Raw genomic sequence first — 8720 nt, forward strand, 5'->3', positions numbered from 1 at the left:
CTATACCCAGCAAAATGTCTTTCAGAGGCAAAGATGAGATAAAGTTGTTTTCAGACATACCAAATCTGAAAGAATTAATTCATCACTGGCACTACAAGAAATATTAAAGGATGTCCTTCAAGCAGACAGAAAATATTAAATGAAAATGTGGGCTTATAGAAGAGAATGATGAACACTGGAAATGATAAACACATGGGTTAATGTATGAGATTCTTAAAATTATTTAAATCTTTTATAAGATAATTGACTATACAAAAATAACAATGGTGGGTTTACAACGTAAAAGTTAAATATATGACAATAGCAAAAAGGCCAGTAGGAAAAAAAAATTGAGAGTAGACAGTCCTATTTTGCACATTTTGACACGCATGGGTTTCAGTTACATAACACTAGTCCCCTAACAACATAGTTCAAATTTCTGTCAACATACTATTTTAACTGTAACTACTTGCATAAAGTACAAACTTTAGATCAGACCACAAATCACTACATAAGTAACAGATGTGGATTATGATGCATGCCCAATCATGTCACTTGATTGTCACAACTGCCCAGTTGATGTTATTCCCAGTTCAGAGCTAAGGAGATGGGGGCTCAGTTTTTCTATGACGAGCTATACTCAGTTTTAAGACCAGTGCAGGCTGACTCCACATCTCATTGTCTTCCCATAATAATTTTTTCTACCCTATATATTTGATAGTCACCATTATTCTTTTTAAATGGATCTTTTTTTTTTTTTTTTTGCTATGATATTGGTTTATGGTGCTATTGAAGGCTTCTTGTTTTTGTTTTGTTTTTTTTTTTTTTTCAATACAACTGGACTTCTATTCAAAGTGAAAATTTTAAATGTTTAATAGAAAACATGTCCTTTGGTATGAAGGATTTAGTATCTTTTAAATGCAAACATAGACAACATTGTTTAAGTGCTGAAGATCCTGTTCCATTTATTACTTCTCTGAGTCTGGGAGTATTCTCTGTAACGCAGAGAGAAAGAGATGCAGAACATTCCTTGACACTATTTAGTAACCTCAGATTTCTTTGTGGTTTAGTGTAGTTTCAGCTGTTCAGTATCCCAAAAGACATGCAAGAAATAGAAAATGCTAAGGGAGGAACAATGACAATGAGCTTTAAAATCAGGGGTATTTTCACGTGGTAAGACATTTAAGAATATTTTAAAATAAAATTTAGTCTTAAAAACACCAACTAATTACTTGCCTCACTGCCTAGCATTGTAATTATTTTTTATTAAGCAGTATTTAAATGCCAAGGAAAGGAAATAAGGTATCTAGTAAAATAGGTGAAACATTTGAGTAAAGTGTATTACAATTAGAGGAAAAAAATACATTTAAATATACATTTTATACCTTTAAGATATGAAACATGCAAATCATTATCTCTACATCCCAGTACACAGAAAATTTAAGCCACAGGGACAATAATGCTTTCAACCCTTAGGAAGAAAAATCGCACATCTCTAAGCTGTAATTATTGCCAGAACTATTGAAATGGCATTTTCAGAACTTGGCAATGTTTACTCAGAAAAAGAACCACAGTTCTGGGCTCTCTAGACATTTCTAGCACTTGTGAATATGTCCTTTACTAATGAGCTTGTTTAAGTAATTCGTCAAGCTGTTAATCCTCTGCTTTAGATTTCACTTGACAATATTTTTCTATAATCTGGTAGTACACTTTCAGACTCAAAGGTTTATGTTAATAAATTGCACCTTTTGCTTAGTTCTACCAATGCACTTTTTGTGATGTTGAAAGTGTTATTAGTGGTTCAAAAGAAAAATATTTTTGAGGGGTACGGAGCTGAAGTATAGTTTACTTTCATTTAGAACAAACTGTAGAGAAAAAAAAAGTTACCAAATAGAGGCAGTGAAGTCAGTTACTTGAATACTTCCAAGTATCTTTGAAGCAACAATAAACAGATAAAAATTACTGATTTTTTGATGTCTGAAGATTTATTTTTGTGAACTGTCACCTATACATGAAACAATATCTTATTATTTCTGCTTCCATTACAGAGTTACTCTGTTTTCATTTTTTTAAAGGTTCTTTATTTACTTAGGAGAGAGACAGAGAGAGAACGTGAGTGGGGAGAAGGGCAGAGAGGGAGAGAATCCCAAGCAGGCTCTGTGCTGTCAGCATGAGATAATGACCCAACCTGAAATCAAGAATTGGATGCTTAACCAACTGAGCCACACAGGTGCCCCAGAATTACTGTTTCCTTAGGCATATCCTTATTATGTTCCTGCCTCAAAATTCTAATATGCAAAAAGGAATTGTGTTTATTATTCACTTAATATGTACTTTCATATGTACCTCAAATTTCAGGGTCATTTTAAAAAACAGCTAATGCTAGGGGCACGTGGGTGGCTTAGTTGGTTAACTGACCGACTTTGGCTCAGGTCATGATCTCAGTTTGTGAGTTTGAGCCCCGTGTTGGGCTCTGTACTGACAGCTCGGAACCTGGAACCTGCTTCAGATTCTGTGTCTCCCTCTGTCTCACTCCTGCTCAAGCTCTGTCTCTCTCTCAAAAATAAATAAAAAATTAAAAAATTTTTAATGAAAAATAAAAAATTAAAAAAAGCTAATGCTAACACTTATTGAGCACTGACATAAAAATTTAACATGCATTATTTAATTCAATACTTCTATGAAGAAGATATTGCTTCATTTTGTAGATAAAGAAATATATAAATATAAGGAAACAAAGTGGTTCATTATTCAAGATCACATAGCTAAAAGTGGGAGGGCCAGAATTCAAACCAGTCTGGCACAAGTGTTCACTTTCTTAACCATTAGAAAATATGAAACCCACATCTTAAATATGAGGAAATTGAGACTAAGATGAGGTTAAGTGACTCAGTCAAGGCTATATTTTAGGCTAGAACCAGTACTAGGACCCAGATCTTCCCAATCACATCCTACTTAATTTTGCACTAGATGAACCAATTTTCTGTTTAGAGTTAGGAAATGTAAAAAATTGCTTATATATCTATAAGGCTCTTAAATTTTCACTGCTGAAGAGTCTGTTTTTAAACATATTTAATTAAAATATGCAATAAATAATGTAAATAATTTGGCTATTTCAAAAGCCCGAAATATAACTTCTATGTTCCAAAACACTAAAATAAAAATATCTTTTATGAGTTTCTTTTTACTCGTATATTTTAGTTAATTGTTACTTTAAGCCCATGATTAAAGCTTTTCCTGTTTTTATAACAATCCTATTGGCACACTTTATTTAATGAAATTTCCTAAATTTACCTAAAGTTATACATAAATATGTAACTGAAATTCAGGACAGAAAGTTTTCTGTTCAATTATATTTTCAGAATTATTTTTTTAAATCAATAAAGTTTATTAAGAACTTTGATCAAAAACTATTTGGGGTATTCTGACTTTGGTCTTAAGCAGTTTGACTGTGATATTTCTAGGCTTGGTTTTCCTCATACTTATCTTGTTTTAGATTCACTGAAGTACTTGGATTGTAAATTTTTGTCTTTCACCAAATTTGGAAAGTTTTTGATCATTATTTCTTCATATTTTATTGTGCCCCATTTTCTTTCTCTCCTTTCCTTCTGGAATTCTAATTACCCTTTGATATTGTACTACAAGTACTTGAAGTTCTTTATACTTTATTTCTACCCTTTTCCCCCCTCTCTCCTTCAGACTGAATAATTTGTATATAATCTATCTTCAAGTTAACTGTTTCCACTATCATCTTCACATAGCTCTTTAACCCATCATATGAATTTTTTTAATTTCAGATATTCCATTTTTTAGTTCTAAAATTTCCATTTGGCTCTTCTTTCATAGTTTCTCCACTAATTTTCCTATTGTTCATTACAAATATTTTCATTTATATCACTGAGCACAGTTTTAAGAGCTGCTTTAAAACCCTTGTCTGGTTATTCTAAGTTATTGATCATCTTAGAATTGGCCTCTACTGATTATCTTTTCCCTAGAGATTAGATCACATTTCCTGGATTTTCATACATCAAATGATTTTGAGTTGTATCCTGCACATTGTATCAGTTACGTTGTAGAGACTCTGAATTTGGTTATATTCCTCTTAAGAGTCTTCATATTTTTGTTTGAGCAGGTGGTTAGTTTGGTTGGATTCAAACAGAAACCTCTGCCTAGACTGTGGTGAGTAGCAGCTCAGATCTCAATTCACACTCCTTTCAATCATCTCAGCACATGTGTGGTTCTAGAGTCAACCAGGTCTGCCCAAATGTTTAGATTTGCCTTATCTGGCTCTCTCCTTTCTGAGTTCATACACAACTCTGCTTGTTGTGTCTCCTAGCCTTAGTTCCTCTGGACAAAAAGACAGCAAACTTTCTCTCAGCATTTTAGCCACTTTTCACTGTACTACAACTGTGCTTGACCTTGCAGTCAAGTCTCTCAAATAGAGAAAATTCACCTTCTGAAGATTATTGCCTCCAACCTTTAGTTTTCCTCTAAAATCTGCCTGCTTTTGTCAATTCTTTAAAACGCTTAGGTGATTAAACTTTTAATTCTGTCCAGACTTTTTAGTTATTAATTATATGGTGAAGGAGAAGAGTTTGTTATGTTTATTTTTTAATTGGAGAAAGAGCTGTCAATTTTAGATATTTGGAATAGAAAGAACTAATATGGAGATTTTGTTCATGAGAGGTTCCTAATGTAGGCATAAATATGTCATATTTCACACAGCCCCAAAATAACACAAAATATTTAGATACAGAAATCCATATTTTAACTTCTGAACTAGCCAGAAGTTTTTGTCATTAATTATTGTTTTGTTTTTGTCATTCTTGTTTTTGTCAATAATTAATTGCCAACTAAATTTCTCTGGATATCTGTTATGCCCACTATGAAAATGAAGGAATTAATTTAGATATCTAAGATCCTCAAGGTTCTGTATTTCTAAAAGAAATAGGTTTGAATAGGTTTTATGTTTGTGTGCTATTATTGTTAACATATTTTGAAAATCATAATTTTAATCAGGAGGTTTTAATCATATAACTTTATATAATAGATAGTTCCTGGAAAGAGTATATATAAATTAATACTATATAATATTTAGAGTATATAGTAGATGACTGTCATTTATAGGAACTGTGTGGATTATTCTTTTGTTATGACAGTTTTTGTTAAAACAATCACTTCCTAATTTAACTTTTGTATAGATGTATATTCACACACACACACACACACACACACACACACACACAACTGATTACATGCTTTGAGTTAGAAATATTAGAAATAACCATATAATTTATTGCCATGATTTGAGGTAGCATAACCTATAAGCTTTGTTGTATAGAGTTACTGACTTTTACAAGTAGATAATTTTTGTTGTTAACTAGAAAATAAAGCACCTGTATCATTTTAATTAATACATATATTAAAAGAACTAAAAATTTTGAAGTTAAATTAAAAGAAATTTTTCAAGTAAAATTTTCAAAATTACCATTTTGTCTTTACTTAGGTGAAAAGAGGTTATAAGAGATATGGCTAATCATTTTAAATACATTCTAGGGGTGCCTGGGTGGCTCAGTCAGTTAAATGTCTGACTTTGGCTCAGGTCATGATCTCATGGTCCATGGGTTCGAGCCCCGCATTGGGCTCTGTGCTGACAGCTCAGAGCCTGGAGCCTGCTTCGGATTCTGTGTCTCCCCCTCTCTCTACCCCTCCCCTGCTCATGCTCTCTCACTCTGTTTCAACCCTTTTTCTTCTTCTTCCTCTTTTTTTTTTTTTCTCTTTTAGAAACAGGATCATAGTTTCTTGTTTGTTTTTTGTTTTTCACTTCCTTTTTTTTTTGGATCAGACTTTTTTTATTAATTTTCTTTCTTTTTTCTTTTTCTCTTTTTTATTTTCTTTGTAATTGTCTTTATAGTTTTTTGATTCTCTGTTTTGTTGTTGTTGTTCCTTTTCCTTTTCTCTTGTTTGGCGATTAGGCTCTCCCCTCCTCCCTTTTTCCAGGCTGACTTCAACAAACATATCAAAGTACACCTAATTAAACGTCCAGACACTTCCCACTGCAAGGAAGAGCTCGGCAGAGGTCTGATCAGTGGGAAAGGGCAGCCAAAATCCAACAGCAGCATGCATACAGCATGCACTAGAAACACTTCCTAAAGTGCCAGGCTCTGGACAGTGTATGACCCCTTTTTAATATAGCAGGACTCTTAGGTGCAGGAGACAAAACAAGCTTTTAAAACATGCAAAGGACAGAAACTTAGCCAACATCTCAAGATGGAGGAGTTCTCCCCAAAAGAAAGGTCAAGAAGAAATCACAGCCAGGGACTTGCTCAAAACAGATATAAACAATGTATCTGGACAAGAATTTAGAACAACACTGGGCTTGGAAAAAAAGCATATAAGGCAAAAGAGAAACCCTTGCTGCAAAGGACGAAAAACTAGTCAGGCTGAAATAAAAAATGCTATTAACTGAGATGCAAAACTGACTGGATACAGTCATAAAGATGACTGAAGAAGCAGAGGAGAGAATGAGTGACACAGAAGATAAAATTCTGGAAAATAAGAGCTGAAAGGAAGAGGGAAAGGAATGTATTAGATCACAAGGGGAGAATTAGAGAACTTAGTGATTCTATAAAACAAAATAATATCTGTATCATAGGAGTCCCAGAAGAAGAGCAGGAAAAAGGAGCAGAAGGTTATTCGAACAAATTATAGCTGAGAACTTCCCTAACCTGGGAAAGGAAACAAGCATTCAAGTCCAAGAGGCCCAGAGAACTCCCTCAAAATCAACAAAAATATGTTAACACCATGACACATCAGAGTGAAACTTCAAAATACAAAGATAAAGAGAATTCTGAAAGCAGCTAGGGAAAAAGTTCCTTAACTTACTAGGGTAGACACATAAGGTTACCAGCAGACCTGTCCATGGTAACTTGGCAGGCCAGAAGGGAGTGGCAAGAAATATCAAATGTCCTAAATGAGAAAAATATGCAGCCAAGAATTCTTTGTCCAGCAAAGCTGTCATTCAGAATGGAAGGAGAGATAAAGAGTTTACCAGACAAACCAAAACTAAAGGGGTTTGTGAGCACTAAACCAGCCCTGCAAGAAATTTTAAGGGGGACTTTCTGAGAAGAGGAAAAACAAAACAAAACAAAACAAAAAACCCCAGAAGACAAAGCAACAAAGACTACAAAGGACCAGAGAATATTGCCAGAAATACCAACTCTACAGGTAACACAATGGCACCAAATTCATATCTTTCAAATAATCACTCAATGTAAATGGACTAAATGCTCCAATCAAAAGGCACAGGGTGTAAGAATAGATTAAAAAAAAAAAGATCCATCTATATGCTGCCTACAAGAGACTCATTTTAGACCTAAAGAGACCTGCAGATTGAAAATGAGGAGATAGAGAACCATCTATCAAGCTAACAGATGTCAAAAGAAAGCCAGAGTAGCCATATTTATACCAGAAAAACTAGATCTTATTTTCTTTAATGTTTTTCAGGTTTATTTATTTATTTTAAGAGAGAGAGAGAGTGAGGAGGAGACGGGTAGAGAGAGAGGGGGAGAGAGAATCCCAAGCAGGCTCCATGCTGTCAGCACAAAGCCTGATGCGGGGCTTGAACCCATGAACTGCAAGATAGTGACCTGAGCTGAAATCAAGAGTCAGATGCTTAACCAACTAACCCACCCAAGTGCCCCTATTTTCTTTCTTTCTTATTTATTTATTTACTTATTTATTTATTTATTTATTTATTTATTTATTCTTTTTTTTTTTTAAGTTTTTATTTTAATTCCAGTTAGTTAACATACAGTGTCATATTAGTTTCAGGTGTACAATTTAGTGATTCAACCCTTCCATACATAACCGGGTGCTCATCACAACAAATGCCCTCCTAATCCCCATCACCTATTTCACCCATGCACTCTCCTTTGTAACCATTAGTTTGTTCTGTATAGTTAGGAGTCTGTTTCTTGGTTTCTCTCTCCTTCTCAATCTCTCTCTCTCCACCCCCCTCTCTCTCCCCCTATAAGAGACAAATACAGAGAACAAACTGAGTGTTGCTGGAGGGGAGGTACATGGTGGGGGTGGGCTAAATGGGTGATGGGCATGAAGGAGTGCACTTGCTGTGATGAGCACTGGGTGTCATATGTAAGTGATGAATCACTGGGTTCTACTCCTGCATCCAATACTACACTGTATGTTGACTAACTTTAATTTAAATAAATAAATTAGAAAGAAAAAAAAAAGGAGCTGCCTAATTAACTCACATAATCATGGGAGACAGTAAATGTTATTATTTAAGTCCCTGATTTTTAGGTGTAGGTTGTATGCATCAACAGATAACTAACACAACCAATAAGTTCTTTTCATCCTTTACAAATTTTATTTCTCTCATTCATATACTTTTATTTGTAATGGCTAATATCTGCAAGAACATTGTTGAATAATTGTCATCATTGAGGGTATCCCATCTTACCCCTGATTTTAATAAGAATGCTTCCAGTATGTTTTTTTATTATCTACATTTCAGACTTTTAGAATGAGACACATATCTTGCTAATAGTTTTTATTATTTTTATCCTATGATTTATCTTATTTTTTTAAATCAAGGATTTCTGCTTAAAAAAATCTTATTATCATCATTAGTGGTGATGGCTATGGGAGATACTACTTTATGTTTTTATTTTTTTTTTATTAAGCTTTTTTTAAGGTTTATTCATTCCTGAAAGAGGAAG

Source organism: Panthera pardus, unplaced genomic scaffold (genome assembly GCF_024362965.1).
Source record: "Panthera pardus isolate Hobbes unplaced genomic scaffold, ASM2436296v1 HiC_scaffold_25, whole genome shotgun sequence".
Lineage (NCBI taxonomy): Eukaryota > Metazoa > Chordata > Mammalia > Carnivora > Felidae > Panthera > Panthera pardus.